This window comes from Mustelus asterias, chromosome 20 (assembly GCF_964213995.1).
Source record: "Mustelus asterias chromosome 20, sMusAst1.hap1.1, whole genome shotgun sequence".
Classification (NCBI taxonomy): Eukaryota; Metazoa; Chordata; class Chondrichthyes; order Carcharhiniformes; family Triakidae; genus Mustelus; species Mustelus asterias.
This window is the reverse complement of record NC_135820.1, coordinates 63,122,603-63,140,188: the sequence shown is the minus strand read 5'-3', so window position 1 is coordinate 63,140,188 and position 17,586 is coordinate 63,122,603. Positions and strand designations below refer to the sequence as shown.

Sequence of the window (17,586 nt, the reverse complement as noted above, 5' to 3'; positions counted from 1 at the left end):
TTTATCTTCCCTTGTTTGATAAGACTTCAATTGCTCTGACGTCCTATCATGACACCACCCATGCTGTAGAGCGCCCTTTTCTATGCTTTCCATAGGTAGAGCAACCTTCAACGTCTTCTTCAGAGTTATCTTTGACTCTGCCAACAGTTTGTTTCAGTATCGCAGTGTTATTCATCCCACACACTAGACAGCCTCTAAGCAAGTCATTAAAGTCAGCCCTAAATTCACAATGCCTTACTCTGGCCACAAAAGCTGCTATTGCTTCTCCAAGGTCTCTTGCAATTGAATTGAATTTTACCTTTGCATAATTAACGAAGACGTTGGATGGTAATGCCCTTTAACAAGATCTACTAACTCTGTGAAAGTCTTTGTATCGGGGGCTTTGGAAATGTCAAACTCTTGATTAAATTATAAGTTTGGGTTCCACAGGATGTGAGTAGTATGAACCTTCTCCATACTCGTGCACTTTAGTAAAAGAGAACAGACGATTGTCAAGAGGCAGTGATGTAGTGGTATTGTTGCTGGGACTTGTAATCCAGAGACACAGCGTGATGCTCTGGGGACCGGGTTTGAATCCCACCATGGCAGTTGGTGAAATTTGCATTCAATAAAAAATCTGGAATTAAAAATCTAATGATGACCATGAAGCCATTGTTGGTTGTCATAAAAACCCATCTGGTTCACTAATGACCTTTAGGGAAGGAAATCTGCCTTCCTTACCTGGTCTGGCCTACATGTGACTCCAGACTGACAGCAATATCATAGAAACCCTACAGTACTGAAGGAGGCCATTCAGCCCACCAATTATGCATGTCTTTCAACACCAACCAAGTAAACGAACTCAAATTAACTTAGGGATAAAGTAAAAGGGGCAGCTCCCCAAAAGAAAGGGGGAACAGCCCGAACCAAAAACAAAGTCGAAAGGAAACTTAAAACATCAAATCAAAAGGTGATTATCAGGGTCGATAATACACCCCAGCCCCTGCGGTGCCCAGCGGTCACGGAAGGCCCCACCAATTATGCACCGACAACAATCTCAGCCCAGGCCCTATCCCCATAGCCCCACATATTTACCCAACTAATTCCTCTAACCTACACATCCTAGGACACTAAGGGGCAATTTAACATGGCCAATGCACCTAATGTGGTTGACTCTTAACTGCCCTTTGAAATGGCCCAGCAAGCCACTCAGTTCAAGGGGCAATTAAGGATGGGCAATAAATGCTGGCCCAGCCAGCGACACCCACATCCCATGAAATAATTTTTTTAAAGTACTGATTTATCTCTTTAACCTTGGAGTGAGTGTTGCAGTTAATTGACACAGTTTGCAAACTCTAGCTGAAACCTTTGTGCTTAATTCAGAATATGAAAAAAAACAATATTTGTTTCATCAACCAAACAGAGCTATTCTTCAGATAAAGTTACTGAGCAGCAAGCAAAGTTAATCATTCCACATAGCTTGTTAAACCAAACGTGGATCATTTTGATCAAATATTTTGAAAATGAAGAGAGGTTGGGTAACTGCAAAACAGTGCTCATTTGTTAAAATGTCCTTTCAATCACATAACTGTACATGTTCTGCATTATTAAACTTGCAGTTTGTCGACTTTCACAAAAAAAATCGCTGATGAGTTGTTCTAAAGCACTTGTGTCAAATACATGTTGAACTGCAGCATGTCATAATGTTTAGTGGCTTATCAAATTGCAAGTTCAAAGTCTGGAGAGAGTAAGCTGGCTGAGATGGCGTTTGATCGCTTCTGCTGTAATGCTACCGGAAGGGCGGAAACATCGTTCCCCTTTCGGTTACTCACAACCCACTAAATTAGTCATCACTGTTAACCTACGGCTGACTGAGAGAGTGTGGGCTGTAATAGAAAGATTGAGAGGGGAATTCGGTCCTGTGCGCTGTTCAGTGGAGGCTAAATTGCAGCCGATTGTTTTTGAGCAAGGCTTGTTTTTGAACTTCCAGCAGACTGATTGACCCATTCAGTAAGTCGGTAAGAGCGCAATGCTGTGTAATGTGCGCTTTACCATTCTGTGTGCGTGCGGATCAGTTTCCAGACTCCATTCGATTGGGGGGGGGGATCTGTTTATTTAACAACTTGTGAGCTCTAACCCAATCAGACGACGTTACTCTGGATTTTGGGAATATTGTATTTTAGTCGGAACATCTAGTCTGAATTGCACAAGGTAATCGTGAGAATGAGAGAGGAACAGGATGATTTTAATACAAAATTGGAAGCAGTGAAGGATCGCTTGAATGTGTAATAAGGGGCAGCACGGTGGCGCAGTGGTTAGCACTGCTGCCTCATAGTTCCAAGGACCCGGGTTTGATCCCCAGCCTGGGTCACTGTCACCAAAGGGCACAAATTTAAGGTGTCACAGTGGTTTGCACTGCTGCCTCACAGCGCCAGCGACTGATATTTGATTCCTGGCTTGGGTCACTGTCTGTGTGGAGTCTGCATGTACGTTCTACCTGTGTCTGCGTGGGTTTCCTCCGGGTGTTCTGGTTTCCTCCCGCAGTTCGAAAGACGTGCATTGGCCATGCTAAATTCTCCCTCAGTGTACCCGAACAGGCGCTGGAGTGTGGCGACTAGGCGATTTTCACAGTAACTTCAGTGTAGTGTTAATGTAAGACTACTTGTGACAGTAATAAAACAAACTTTAAACATTTGCTGTCAAGAAAGGCCGAATCTTAACACTCTCCCGTCATGTTTTCCGAATATTTCCATTCCTTAAATGGAATCATTTTCGTACCAATGTCATGTGATTTATATATATTTAAATTTAAACCAGTCTCTTAGCACAGGGGAAGAGAAATTCATGTTCCCTTAACTGGTATTTTTAAACCTTTCAGTCCAATGTGAGTTTGAACTTAATATATTATAATTAAAAACTCCTCTGTTATCAGCTTTAATATCGTGCTATTAACCCTGCACATAAAGTAAGCATAATTTATATTTTAATTTAAATTCTTCCAAATTTGGAAATGAGCAATTTGGAAATTCAGAAAGTTTTCATGGCAACATGTCAGTGTGTAGGTATCCTACTAACATCACGTGATTTGTATAATCAAAATTGGCATCTGACTGCAGACTTAGGATGTACTTAAGATACACAGCCCAGTAATTTGCTATTTGACCCAATTACTTCATGTCAGCATTTGTGCTCTGCTTGAGCCCCCTCCCATCCTTCCTCATTTAACTCAATCAGCATAACCTTCTCTTCTCCCTCATATGCCATCTTGCTTCTCCTCATAGAATCCCTACAGTGCAGAAGGAGGCCATTCAGCCAATTGAGCCTGCACCGACAACAAGCCCACCCAGGCCCTATTCCTGTAACTCCATGTATTTACCCTGCTAGTCCCCCTGACACGAAGGGACAATTTAGCACGGCCTAACCCGCACATCTTTGGAGAATGTGCAAACTCCACACAGGCAGTCACTTGAGGCCGGGACCCTGTGAGGCAATAGTGCTAACCACTGTGCCATCATGCCGCCCTAATCTATTCATCTCAACCACCCGCTATGGTAGCAAGTTCCACATTCTCACTATTTTCCAGATAAAGGAGTTTCTTGGTTGATCAAAAAACTGGCTACAAAACATTTTCCTCAGCCAATGGAAATCTTTAAAAGTCAAGATCGATACAGCACGTAAATAATCATGATAAACTTTGACTTAAAAAAGGAAGCATCACTGCTGAAAGACCTTATTGATGGCCCTTGCAACCAAAACATATCCTGAAGGGTTAGCACCGGATGTAACTTCTCATTCGCAATCCAAAGGTTAAGAAATGCAATTTAAGAACTGCCAACATTTTTAAAATTTCAGATGTTTAAAAAAAGGTTACAAGAAGTTTGAATAGCACACACCCTCTCAGTTGTCTGAATTAGAGGTTATTTAACAGATGGTCATCTGTGAACTCATCCTATTTGAAGGGGAAATGGGAGAGGTGAATGACCAAAATATATCTGGTTTCCGTCAGTGAATATAAACAATATATAACTTTTAGGTAAGAGCTGTGATTATTCTGAATGTATAAGATTGAGAGGCCATAGATGTCAATGGTAAATAATTAAACATTTTCCCACTTTCTAGGCCCAATATTACCCATTAAGCCTGGTGAAGTGTAAAATGAGTCAGATCGAGCAGTGGTTCCCAACCTGTGGTCCACAGACCACTGTTGATCCGCGAGAGTACTGCAGGTGGTCCACGGGAAAAAAATATATTATTGCGTGTACCTCGTATGTATTGTAATCAATGTTACATTACTCCAAAGATGTGTGCAGGTTAGGTTGATTGGCCATGCTAAATTGCCCCTTAGTGTCAGGGGGTCTACAGGATAAATACTTTGAGTTAAGGGATAGGACCTGGATGGGGATTGTGATCAGTGCAGGCTTGATGGCCCAAAATGGCCTCCTTCTGTGCTGTAGGAATCCTATGATTCATAATCGAATTGATTGATCAAAATATGTAGGAGTTAGTGGAGATTGGGCCCGCGCAATGTTAGGCCAACACAGTGGCATTGTTACACGCATAAAAGCAGTGGCTCCGCTAGCAACATCCATTCACTGCAACTTCCAGAGGGAGATGTTAGCTGCAAAGAAAATGCTTGCTGATCTCATGACCGTTTTGCAGGAAGTGGGTTAAACCGTTAATTTTAGCAAGGCCTTTCCGCTGAATTTGCGAATATTTCCAGCTCTATATGGCGAGATGGGCAGTGACCATCATCAACTTAACTTATTTCTGCATACCGGGGTCCACTGGTTCTCCCGAGGAAAGGCACTCACATGTCTTTTTGAGTTGCACGATGAAGTGCTTTTGTTTACTTGACTCAGTTTGAACTCTCACAGCGCTTTTCAGAAGCTTGTCAAATGGGCTTATATGGTAGATATTTTTGATCACTTACATGGTCTCAATCTGAGCCCTTCAGGCAAAGTTAGTGTCAGTTTTTCATGTGCAGGACAAAATATAAATGATGATCAGCAAAATAGAGATGTGGGCCAAATGACTTGAACAGCCAAATTACGATTCATTTGCTAATCTGTCAGATACAGATTAAATGCAGCTTCCAACCAGTGTAAACCATGACATCAGAGAGCACCTGCAAAGTTTGAAAACAGCATTGGGAGTATTTTCCTGTTACTGACATAAAGTTCAACAAAGTCCCTTTGCGAGCCTTGCTTCTTCCCTGCTGCTGTCAGACTTTTGAATGGATTTACCTTGCATTAAGTTGATCTTTCTCTACACCCTAGCTATGACTGTAAAACTACATTCTGCACTCTCTCGTTTCCTTCTCTATGAACGGCATGTTTTGTCTGTATAGTGCGCAAGAAACAATACTTTTCACTGTATGTTAATCCATGTGACAATAATAAATCAAATCAAATGAATGATGATATTCCCGCATGCCTGACCTCGCGGGAGCAAAACAGCTTTGTGGAACTGTCCTGTGACAATTCATAGAATCCTACAGTGCAGAAGGAGGCCATTCGGCCCATTGAGTCTGCACCGACCACAGTCCCACCCAGGCCCTATCCCCATAACCCCATGCATTTACCCTAGCTAGTCCCCCTGATACTAAGGGGCAATTTAGCATGGCCAATCCACCTAATCCGCACATCTTTGGAGTGTGGGAGGAAACCGGAGCACCCGGAGGAAACCCATGCAGACACGGGGAGAATGTGCAAACTCCACACAGACAGTGACCCAAGGTGGGAATCGAACCCGGGTCCCTGGCGCTGTGAGGCAGCAGTGCTAACCACTTTGCCACCATGCCGCCCACAGCTGGATTTACAGCTTTACAGCTGGATTTTTCTCAGAACTACCTGACCGACGATATTTGGCTTAAACTTGCTTCAGAGTACCCAGAACCATCCGACAAGGCAGTAAAGTTTCTGTTGCCTTTACCAATCACCTGCCTTTGCAAAACTGGATTTTCAGGGCTTGTTATATTGAAGACCAAATATGGGAATAAACTTAACATTGAACTAGATCTCTAATTGGGGCTGTCATCCCTGCAACCTGACCTCCAGCGTTTGACGTCTGCAAAACAACATCAGCCTTCTCCTTAGATAAGCATTGTCTGTTTCCACTGGTAGGTCTATAGCAGGTAAATGTGCCGTGACAAGTGTGATGTATTTGTGTGTGCATCATGAACTATTAGAATTGCTGCATTTTTAATACCCATTGATATATACATTTCACTCTCATCAACCGTAGGCAATGTAAAAAAATGTTTTAAAATGTTGTGGTCCGCAAAAGCTTTTGATGACAATCTAGTGGTCCGCATAAAGGAAAAGTTCAGGAACCACTGAGATAGAGCCTTATATTCTGCATCAACAGAATAGTTAATTCCAACTTCGAGAAGAATCCAGTCAGTTGCATTTCTGACATTAACTCCATGTTAACCCAACACCAGGTATTGAAATCAAAATATGCTATCTGTATTGCTACTTAAATTGCCATAGCCCTATCACAAGGTATGAACCAGGGAGGGAGACAAAAACATACCTGCCATGTGCACAGTAGACCTGCAAAGTTTACTAATTTCCTTTCGCTCTTTCTTTATTTTAACTGTGAATTTCCTTGCTAATCAGGAAGTTGATGTGTAGAAAACAGCAGAGCGGGCTGACAAACTAGCAAATGTGATAATTGGAAAATAGATGCATGTAATAGATCAAGGGCAACTCATTGTAGCTTGAATCAACAATAGGCTTTATTGCCAAATAAAGAATAATATATAGACAAGGTCGGGTAGAATTACAATGCGACTGCTCTACTTGACTCCCGGGGCTCCAACTGCGAATCCCTCCTCGACCCTGGTACGCACCCTCCAACCGATTGGCTCAGCTGCCAGCCGGGACGATCCATAAGGTCCTCGCCAATACCGTGGCCCTCAGAAAATGCCCCCTTCTTAAAGAGCCACGTTACTACAGCTACTAAGTGGCAGGTTATTGTTGTTTTAATTAGATCCTCACGTCATTATAGAGAGGGTATTTCTATTGCATCACTCTGAATATGATGCAACTGCTCCAGAGGTCAGAGGACAGTATACTCATAGGTTCTTTTTCATCTCATATATAAAGTACATTTTAATCTTTATAAAATATTTTACCTGGCTTTTCAATCGCAAGTATTTTCACACTTACACAGAATAATGTTTTTGAGTCTTTTTTCATACAAAGAGAATTTAGTTTAGCTTTTCAGCATTCAGTCACAGGTTCAGTCATCAGTGATCCATTTAATATTTCCAATTCACTTAGTTTATTTTTGAAATGGAAAAGGAAAGGTTTTTGCTACTTATTATAGTTTTAATAAGACATGGAATCATGAGGAAAGGGCCATGGGCCTTACTACTGATGCAAAGTGGGGAGATAAAACATTAACTTTATTTATTAGTCACAAGGAGGCTTACATTAACACTGCAATGAAGTTACTGTGAAAATCCCCTAGTCGCCACACTCCAGCGCCTGTTCGGGTACACTGAGAGAGAATTTAGCATGGCCAATGCACCTAGCCAGTACGTCTTTTGTATTGTGGGAGGAAACCCACACAGACACGGGGAGAACATGAAGATTCCGCACAGACAGTGAACCAAGCCGGGAATCGAACCAGGGTCCCTAGCACTGAGAGGCAGCAGTGCTAACTACTGTGCCACCATGCCGCCCCAGGGGTAAGTGTTGCATCTCCTGCATTTACATAGGAAGGGGAAGTAATTGAGGAATGGACTAGCGTGTTGCAGAGGGAATGGTCCCTTCAGAATGCTGAACCATAGAATCCCTACAGTGCAGAAGGAGTCTGCACCGACTCTCCGAAAGAACAACCTGGGCCCTCCCCTTTGTCTTATCCCTGTAATCCTGTGCATTTACCATGGCTAATCCACCTAACCTACACATCTTGGGGCACTTAGGGGCAATTTAGCATGGCCAATCCACCTAACCTGCACACATGGGAGGAAACTGAAGCACCTGGAGGAAACCCACGCAGACACAGGGAGAACGTGCAAACTCCACACCAACAGTCGCCCAATGCTGGAACCAAACTTGGGTGCCTCGTGCTGTGAGGCAGCACTGCTAACCACTGTGCCACTGTGGTGCCCTGGTGGGAAAGGAAGGAAGGTATGTTTGGTGGTGACAAAATTCTGGAAATACTGATCCACTGAATGCCAAGGCTGATGGAGTAGAAGGTGAATCCTGTTGTGGATCTGGGAGGGAAGGGAAGAGATAAGTGTGGGAATAAGGACTGACCCAGTTGAGAGCCATGTCAACCATGGTGGAGGAGAATCCTTGGGTGAGGGAAAGGAAGATGCATTGGAATAAGTGGTACGTAAGGTGGCAACATCAAAACATAAGTGACTGGAGATGTGACAAGGATGCCAGCATTTATTTCAGATATCCAGCATCCATATTAGTTTGCTTTTATAACATACCATATCCTTTTAAAGCAAATAAGATATGTTGGTATTGTAGTAGTCTGTGAAACATAACTGTCTCTGTGGTACATTTCTATGTTACCAGTGCCTCACTGAATAGTTTCAACTATATAAGGCATCTTATCTGTTTGTGTAGATTTCCTTGTGCTAATATGCCAAAATCCATTGTACAACAAGCTATTGGCAGCAATCCAGTCAGCATTTTATTGCCTTGTATGGACAAATGCCTGGAATGGGAGGGGAGGGAACTTAAACAGCTGTCACTAGACATTGGATGGTGTGAACACATGACCTGTACATCAGCTTAGGCAGAGCAAATACTGGCTTGGCTCTGACACTTTATACTGAAGAAAATTCTGTATTTCTCATCTTTTTTGAATAGAGGTAAGATTTATATATATATATGTATAGAGTCTATGCATATAGTTGTAAATTATTAGCACATAAAACTTTATTGCCATTGCAGTGAATCGGGAGAATGTTTAACTTTAGGAACTACGCTCTTGTGTCAGTTCACCAAAAATGCAACTTTAGATGAAGCAATACCAAAGTTAACTTCACAGGACAACTCATAGCCTAAGGAAAGGGCACAGCAGCAAGGATACATATAGAGAGCTGGATAGAGAAATAAAATGGCAGAAGTAAAATGTTTTTACTACACCATTAGATAATTGATTCAGACTTTAAAAATGCTTAGAAAACCATTGACTGCTTTTGCCCAAGGTTTAGACAGACACTTGATTGAGAAGTTTGAACATCTTTTACAACTGTTCACCGGTATAAACTGTACATTAATTCATATCAAAGCTATTGATGATTAACATCTGCTTTTCACTCTGTTGTAATCTATTCGTTTTGGAGAAGATTTCCTCTCTTTACATGTTGACTACAAAAGACAGCAGGAAGATTTCTCTTGTAGCAAAATTGTTAACACATTTCTGATCATGCGAGAAACTATTACCAAAAGACCCTTCCTCCATTGTTGACAATATGTTTATTGACTTTTGAAGGCTGCAGGGAAAAAAAACCTAAAGATTATTAATCGTCTTTGATATGTTGTCAACCTCTACTGTTTAAATACTGGAAAACCTTAGTGTGTAATCCCATGAGTCTTCTCCATGCAGTCAGTAATCACTACATTCTTCTGGATGTTAAAAAAAACTGCACATTTGACAATGATTACAGCAATGTTATCTCGAGGCACTGGTCTGGTAATCAGTTTAAAGCCAGAGACTATTGCTTGCATTCCTGAGCTTCCAAGTAGCAGAAAGACTTAATTGCAAAGAATGGCTAGCTTGTTAACTGAACTGTGAACTTGTGGGTAAATATGACCGGGGCGGTTTGCAAACTGGATAAACAAGGTTTCAAAGAGGCAAATAAGTCTAAAAACTTTTCTGGATCTGATTTAAAAACATACTAACTTCATTCCTACATGGTGATCTGAGCAAAGATTCAGATGAGAATGCTGGCTGAACAAAATGGAGTAGGTGGGATTTGGTTTCAAATGCTTCCGTCAGAATAATAACAACAACAACTTACATGATGGACATGATTGTTGCTTCAGAGCAATTAGACTTCAATGCAATTTAAAAGATTCCACATATAACTGGAAAGATGTCACACCACAGTCTTCTTTCCTTCCAAACTCCCATATTTTTCTATGAGAGCAAAATATTGTGGATGCTGGAAATCTGAAATCCAAACAGAAAATGCCGGCAATACTCAGCAGTTTAGGCAGCGTCCATGGAAACAGAAACAGAGTTAACCTTCCAAATTGATGACCTTTCCTCAGAATTCAAATTTTCTTCCCTTTGAAAGCACTCGACGGTGCTGAGCTACAGATTCACAGATGTCAGCCATCTCAAGTACTTTACCTAAGTGACCATTCCCGATGTGTGAAGGTAATGAGCATCGTCGGGGTATCTGACCAAATTAAGCCAAAACCAATCCTGGTGTCCATGCAAGCAAATACAACACAAGACATTTTATAGCATTTACTGCTGCCTCACAGCGCCAGGGACCCGGGTTCAATTCCCGGCTTGGGTCACTGTCTGTGGAGAGTCTACACGTCATCCCCGTGTCTGCGTGGGTTTCCTCCGGTTGCCCTGGTTTCCTCCCACAGTCCGAAAGATGTGCTGATGCAATTTTCCTACCAGGGATTATCTCAGATTGAGCTTGGCTGTCTTTAATTTTAGCATTTTATTTGATCCTAATCTGAGGCTCTGATCCTATAATTCCTCCATTTCAAAGGCCAAGTTCTCCCAATTCCATAACGTCACCCATATCTGTCTCTGCCTTGAGCCAACTGTTGTCAACATTTTCACCTGAGTCTTTGTCACCTGGAGATCTGAAGGTTTCAGTTATCTCTTTACCGGCCTTTTATTCTCCACCATCCATCAGCTCATATAAAACTCTCCAACAAGACCGACTCCCACTCGCTCACTACCCCAGTGCTTGTTAATCTACATTGACTCTTGGACCACAAACGCTTCCAATATGTGCGTTCAGATCATTCAGTTTCCTCCATCCATATCTCGATAACCTGCTCCAGCATTATAACCCCTGAGAACACTGTGTTCTTTCGACTCCGTCCCTTATACATTCCCCACTCTTTTGCCTACATTTGGCGGTCGCACAGTTATATTAATGTGAATTATTGTTGTTGTTCATGTATCAATTCAGCTTTCCCAAATTTTGTGGTGACACAAATTGGCATCAGTTAAGATATATAGTTTATTGGGGTTTTTTTTTCATTTGAGTAGCAAGAACTTGACGGGATGGCATACAATGCAAGAGAATGTGAAGTTATCCACTTTGGTAGGAAGAACAGAAATGCAGAGTATTTCATAAATGGGGAGAGACTGGGAAGTGTTGACGATCAAAAAGAAACCTACGTGCTCTTGTTCATGAATCACTGAAAGCTAACATGCGGGTGCAGCAAGCAATTAGGCAGGCAAATCGTATGGTAGCCATAATTGCACAAAGAATTGAGGACAGGAGGAAGGAAGTCTTGCTGTAATTATACAGAGCCTTGATGAGACCTACCCTGGACTATTGTGTGCAGTTTTGTTCTCCTTACTTGAGGAAGGATATATTGGCCATAGGGAGCACAACAAAGATTCACCATACTAATCCCTGGGTTGGCCGGATTGTCTTGTGGGGCGAGACTGAGGAAACTGGGCCTCCATTCTCTGGAGTTTAGAAGAATGAGAGGTAATCTCATTAATGTGTAAAATCTTTTACAGGGCAGGAAGGATATGTCGCCTGGTTGGTGGATCCAATACCAGGGAACACAGTCTCAGGATAGGTGAATGGCCATTTAGGGCCTAGATGAGGAGGAATTTCTTCAGTTGGGAGGTGGTAGATCTTTGGAATTCTCTACCCCAGAAGGCAGTGGAAGGCCAGTCATTGAGTATTTTCAAAGCAGGGGTCAATACGTTTTTAGATACCTTCAAGGGATACGGGAATAGTGCAGGAAGATGTTATTGAGGTAGACGATCAGCCACAATCCAGTTAAAATACGGAGCAGGCTTGAGGGGCCAAATAGCCTACTCCTGATCCGATGTTCCTATGTTACATAATCCATAATTACCCACTTGGCACTTGATGACTCTTGCTATGGTTTAATATTGTAATATGAGGTATGTTGGAACTGGGTCCATTGTTTGCTTCAGGGACAGCACATGCTGGGACCTTTCCAGAAAAGAGTAAATAAGCCACTTTCAGCAATACCAGTGGTAGTTATAATTGTTATAAGTTCACCTATGGTAAGATATTAATATTCTGGTCTTTACAAATGCATGATTTTACTTTATTCATTAACTACTCTGTCATCTTGACCATACAAGTATGAATGGCCTGTGGTGTATGAATGAATTATTTTAATAAACTAGAGTGTTATAAGTCACAAAGAAAAAAATAATTTCTCATAGCAGCAGAATGTAAAAATGGAGGGCTTTTGATTAAGTAATTGCTTTAAGTCAATTCTGCTCAGCTTCCAATCATATGGTCAAAATGAAAATATTCCAATGGCGCAATGATGATTGGCAATGAGATGTCTGATGGTGGCATTGCTCTCATATGTCAGCTGTGTATCCGAACCCAGATTTTTGACTTCGTTGGAATGAAGCAGACACTGAAGGCTGGCACAAGATGAATGAATCTTGACTGTTGCCAAGAAATGTTCCTCAGAGGAAAAGATGTTTTTCAGAAGTTATTTGCATCTACAGAACCATAGAATCCCCACAGTGGGTCCAAATAATGGTCCAAATGTTCCTTTAAGCACAGGGTTCAATAAACAGAAGAACAGAATTGTGCTTTCTGGCAGCAGAAGTTTAAATGATTGATGCCTGGTCTCATTATGGCTCAATGAGTTAGCCACTGAACAACTCAGCTAGGCAGACCATGGAAGTGTTAAATTAGTTCACCTCAGCCTGGATAACAGGAAAGGTGCTGATATTGAATTCAGGAGGAGGACAAAGGTTCCCATTCCTGAACAATGTCTGCTGGTTGCAGCCCTTTGTAGTTGCTTGCGGTCTTGGGCAGAGCAGGAGCCGTACCAAGCTGTGATACATCCAGAAAGAATGCTTTCTATGGTGCATCTGTAAAATTTGGTGAGAGTTATAGCAGACGTGCCAAATCTCTTTAGCCGCCTGAGAAAGTAGAGGCATTGGTGGGCTTTCTTAACTATAGCGTCAGCATGGAGGGACCAGGACAGTTTGTTGGTGAACTGAACACTGAGAGCCTAAAGCTCTCGACCGCTTCCATGTTTCCTGAAGTCGATGACTATCTCCTTCGTTTTACTGACATTGAATTTTACAGTAAAATCTGCTTGTTTTGCTGACATTACTTTTGTGTGGAGTTTTGCATATTCTCCCGTGTCTGTGTGGGTTTTCCTCTGCATGCTCTGGTTTCCTCCCACAGTCCAAAAGTGTGCGGGTTAGGTTGATTGGCCATGCTAAATTGGCCCTTAGTGTTAGGGGGTTAGCAGGGTAAATATGTGGGCTTATGGGAATAGGGCCTGGGTGGGATTGTGGTTGGTGTATACTTGATGGACCAAATGGCATCCTTCTGCACTGTAGGGATTCTATGATTCTAAGTCAGGCAGCATCAATAAAGCATGTTAATGTTTCAGACACAGCTCTTTGCCAATGTTTGTTGTGGGCGGTACGATGGCACAGTGCTTAGCACTGCTGCCTCACAGCTCCAGGGACCTGGGTTTGATTCCTGGCTTGGGTCACTGTCTGTGTTTGCACGTTCTCCCCATGTCTGCGTGGGTTTCCTCCGAGTGCTCCGGTTTCCTCCCACATTCCACAGGTGTGCAGGTTAGGTGGATTGGCCATGCTAAATTGCCCCTTAGTGTCATGGGGATTAGGAGGGGAAATATGTGGGGTTATGGGGATCGGGTCTGAGTGGGATTGTGGTCAGTGCAGAGTCGATGGGCCAAATGGCCTTCTTCTGCACTGTAGATTCTATGATCCTATATGAAGTCCTCTAATAATGACCACCAGCAATGGCACATGGGTATTTGTATACAATATTGTGGCACTTTGGTGGATGGATTAAACATAAGGAAATGATTTAGGATAAGAAACTGTGTTTTATTTACCATGAGCTGATTTTCTAGTTTTGAAGATTTAGATACATTAGTGGAAGCTAATAATCTAGCACAATTATCACAGCTATTGCGGTTTTTCAGGCAACCAGTACCACAACTTAAGAACTACAGTTGGAGAAGCTGTTTTAAGGAATGCTTCCCAACGATTCCTTAAGTAACACTTATCAACAATGTAAGAATGACATGTACAGATTTAACTCCATCTGGGCACAGCTCCAGTAAGGGTTAGATGCTTAAATAAATCAAGTAACTGAAATTGGCATTGATGGGGGGCACAGTGATTAGCACTGCTGCCTCACAGCACCAGGGATGTGGGTTCAATTCCGGCCTTGGGTGACTGTCCATGTGGAGTTTGCACGTTCTCCCCGTGTCTGCGTGGGATTCCTCTGGATGCTCCCGTTTCCTCCCACAGTCCAAAGATGTGTGGGTTAGCTTGATCAGCCATGATAAATTGCCCCTTAGTGTCAGGGGGATTAGCAGGGTTAATACGTGGAGTTACAGGGATAGGGCCTGGGTGGGATTGTTGTTGATGCAGTCTCGATGGGCTAAATGGCCTCCTTCTGCATTGTAGGGATTCTATGATTCTGTAGATGCAAATAACTTCTGAAAAACATCTTTTCCTCTGAGGAACATTTCTTGGCAACAGTCAAGATTCATTCATCTTGTGCCAACCTTCAGTGTCTGCTTCATTCCAATGAAGTCAAAAATCTGGGTTCGGATACACAGCTGACATATGAGAGCAATGCCACCATCAGACATCTCATTGCCAATCATCATTGCGCCATTGGAATATTTTCATTTTGACCATATGATTGGGAGCTGAGCAGAATTGAGATAGAAATATCAAAGCATAAAGGCAGTAAAAACGACACAAAAGTTCACACTTGAAGGAGGAAAAGAAACTATATGGGAGGAATTTAACAGTTGAGCTGTGGGGGTGTGCACGGGCTGGAGAGCCAGTGGTAATCACCCAGCAGCCATTTCCAAGAGTGTCATCAAGATTTATTCCCAATTAGGCAGCCCGCTGGCTACCACTGGGGTTCCCAGCTCCACAAGAGGAAATTTCCCACCACACGTTTTCTGATGTGGGGCAGTGTCCCACCTTAGCAACTCTCTGCTGCTGGCAGTGCCACCGGGAGCAGTGGCCACTGCTAGTACTGCAAGGAAGCCCGTGGTTAAAGATTGCTGTCGGAGCCACTTAAAGCACTCATATAATCTTCAGGCAGAAAGACTATCTCCGACGCTTCCTGCCCTGGACTTAATTGAGAGGAGTCAGGAAGACAATAGTGCCTTCATCCTGGGCCTCCCTGTCCCATAATAAGGCCCCTCCACTCCCTCCCAGGGGAACATTAAATTCTGCCCTATCGTTACAAGCATGCAACCAGCTGATTTTGGTTTGAATATTTCCCATCATCACACGGTGTATTGTGACGGACATTGAAATAGATTTGATGGACTGAATGGCCTCCTTCTGTGCTGTAACCATTCTATGATTCTATGACATATTTGGTGAAAAATGTTCCAATTTGGCTGGAGGATAAGAGAATGTAGTTAGTTACTTATTGTATGGAATATTGTGATCACAGCAAGCCACAATCTGAAACAATAACAAAGCACTGGAACATATTATTTTGCAGCAGGATTAGGTGCTTGCGGAATTATAGTAATTCCTAAGGAGTTGTATCCTTATGATGACTTTGCACAAGAGTGTGCACAAAATAACGAGACTTTTTTTCTGAATCAGTTTGCGGTTCGCCAATGAAGGCCTTACCGCCTTTTTTCAGATGTGGTTTCACCTGCACCAAGTGTTCATTGATCACTTGCTTGAGTGGTTGTTCTTCACGTGTGAAATCAAACACTGAGAGTCGTCAGGATATCCAACTACAGGGTGCATCACAGCCAGATCTGATATTGTTTTTGCCTGATTTCTACACAAGTACATTTCCAGCAGCGAATAAATGACTTGGGAGCAGAAATTGTGCCCAATTTTGGTTTGACTTATTTTTCCTCCTCCTTAGCCAAGTGATATTGAGACTAATTGAAGCATTCTTCTGCCATCCTCATTCAGATCAGCTTACCCAGCATAGAGCAGGCATTAAATATGAGTATATCCGAGTACTACATCATGTGGTACCCACCAAACTGTCAGGGGAATGTCAGAGGGTGTTTATAGTAAATTTAAAAAAAGTATTGGAACACTTTGGTAATAACTTCATAGTTTTATCTTTTTTCATTGTAAAAGCTGATGCTTGATTTAATTTGGCAAACATCATTGTGAGCAGAGCATTTGAAATCCGACTTGTCCAGTTCGGGGATTTCAGAATTCGGTTACATTTTGGTTAATTTTTAAATTTCAGTTTGTAATGGATGCCTTCAATCACGAACAATGAAGATAAATTGGGTGAACAACGGTTTCTTTCTTTCTCTTTTTCTTTCTTTCTGTCCGTCTTTTTCTTTCTGGCACAGAGATAGCTGATTAACGTTCGATTCTTCATGACAAGAAAGAAGCCACTCTTTCGAAGTCTCTTATAATGGGAGACAGCTGTAGATTGCAGTGAAACTAATGCTGTAATAAATAATCCCGGCAATTTCATTTGAAACAAATTACTGTTAATGAAATGTGCAGTCGAGTATGATTAAAAATGGACCTCATACTCAGTCAGGCTCCAGAGCTGTTGCCTCACTTGACATTCACAATGAATGTTCCCCTTTTGCATTTTGAACAGCTTTAAAGGGAGGTGGGGGGTGTGTAAATTTCAATTAATGGTATATAGAAATTTAACAGCAGATTTGGGAAGCTCCTCTAACTGACCGAAACGTGCTCAAAGCTGTGTTTTTCAGTTCTCTAACTGCTTTTGGCCTACACAGATCAGGGAGTCCCAAGTCCATGGCGTACTGGTGGGGGTGACCACAATGCCCAAAACTTAGAGTGAAGGGGGGGGCACGGTGGCACAGTGGTTAGCACTGTCTCCTCACCGCACCAGGGACCCGGGTTCGATTCCATGCTTAGGTCACTGTCTATGCAGAGTTTGCACGTTCTTCTCATGTCTGTGTGGGTTTCCTCCGGGTGCTCCAATTTCCTCCCACGGTCCAAAGGACGTGCTGGTTAGGTGCATTTGCCATGCTAAATTCTCCCTCGGTGTACTTGAACTGTCACTATAGTGTGGCGACTGAGGGATTTTCATAGTAACTTCATTGCAGCGTTAATGAAACCCTACCTGTGACTCTAATAAATAGACTTTCAAACAAAGGACCGAAATATCCTATCTTTGGATGTCTCCTACTCGACTGCACATGTGTAACAAGGATTAAGCTCATCCAGGTTGGCATCTCAACATATAGTTTGCTGATACAAGGTCCAGAGGTACAAGTGAGGGATAGCAAAGGGTAAATGAAGGCTGGACCACATTTCAGTATGGTCACTACTTTCAGAAGAAAAGAGGAGGATACAAAGCAACAGAATTATTACATTTTTTCCTCTGGAGAGTTGGGTGAAGAGCATATTTTACTGTAAAATTACAGATTAGCACCAACT

The 17,586-nt window shown here is 42.4% G+C and overlaps 1 protein-coding gene across 3 annotated transcripts in view; it reads left to right on the top strand.

Annotated features, from left to right (window-relative positions):
* Positions 1-1,720: 1,720 nt before the first annotated feature.
* LOC144508582 (myosin regulatory light polypeptide 9) overlaps positions 1,721-17,586 on the top strand; it is a 28,787-nt gene continuing 12,921 nt past the window's right edge. Inside the window, exon 1 of one of the 3 annotated variants that reach the window (XM_078236690.1) lies at positions 1,721-1,997. The gene's annotated coding sequence lies outside the window, so the exon portion shown is untranslated. Of the gene's footprint in view, positions 1,998-8,570; positions 8,819-17,586 lie in introns of those variants that run through there. The other 2 variants (XM_078236692.1, XM_078236691.1) reach the window with 2 other exon arrangements.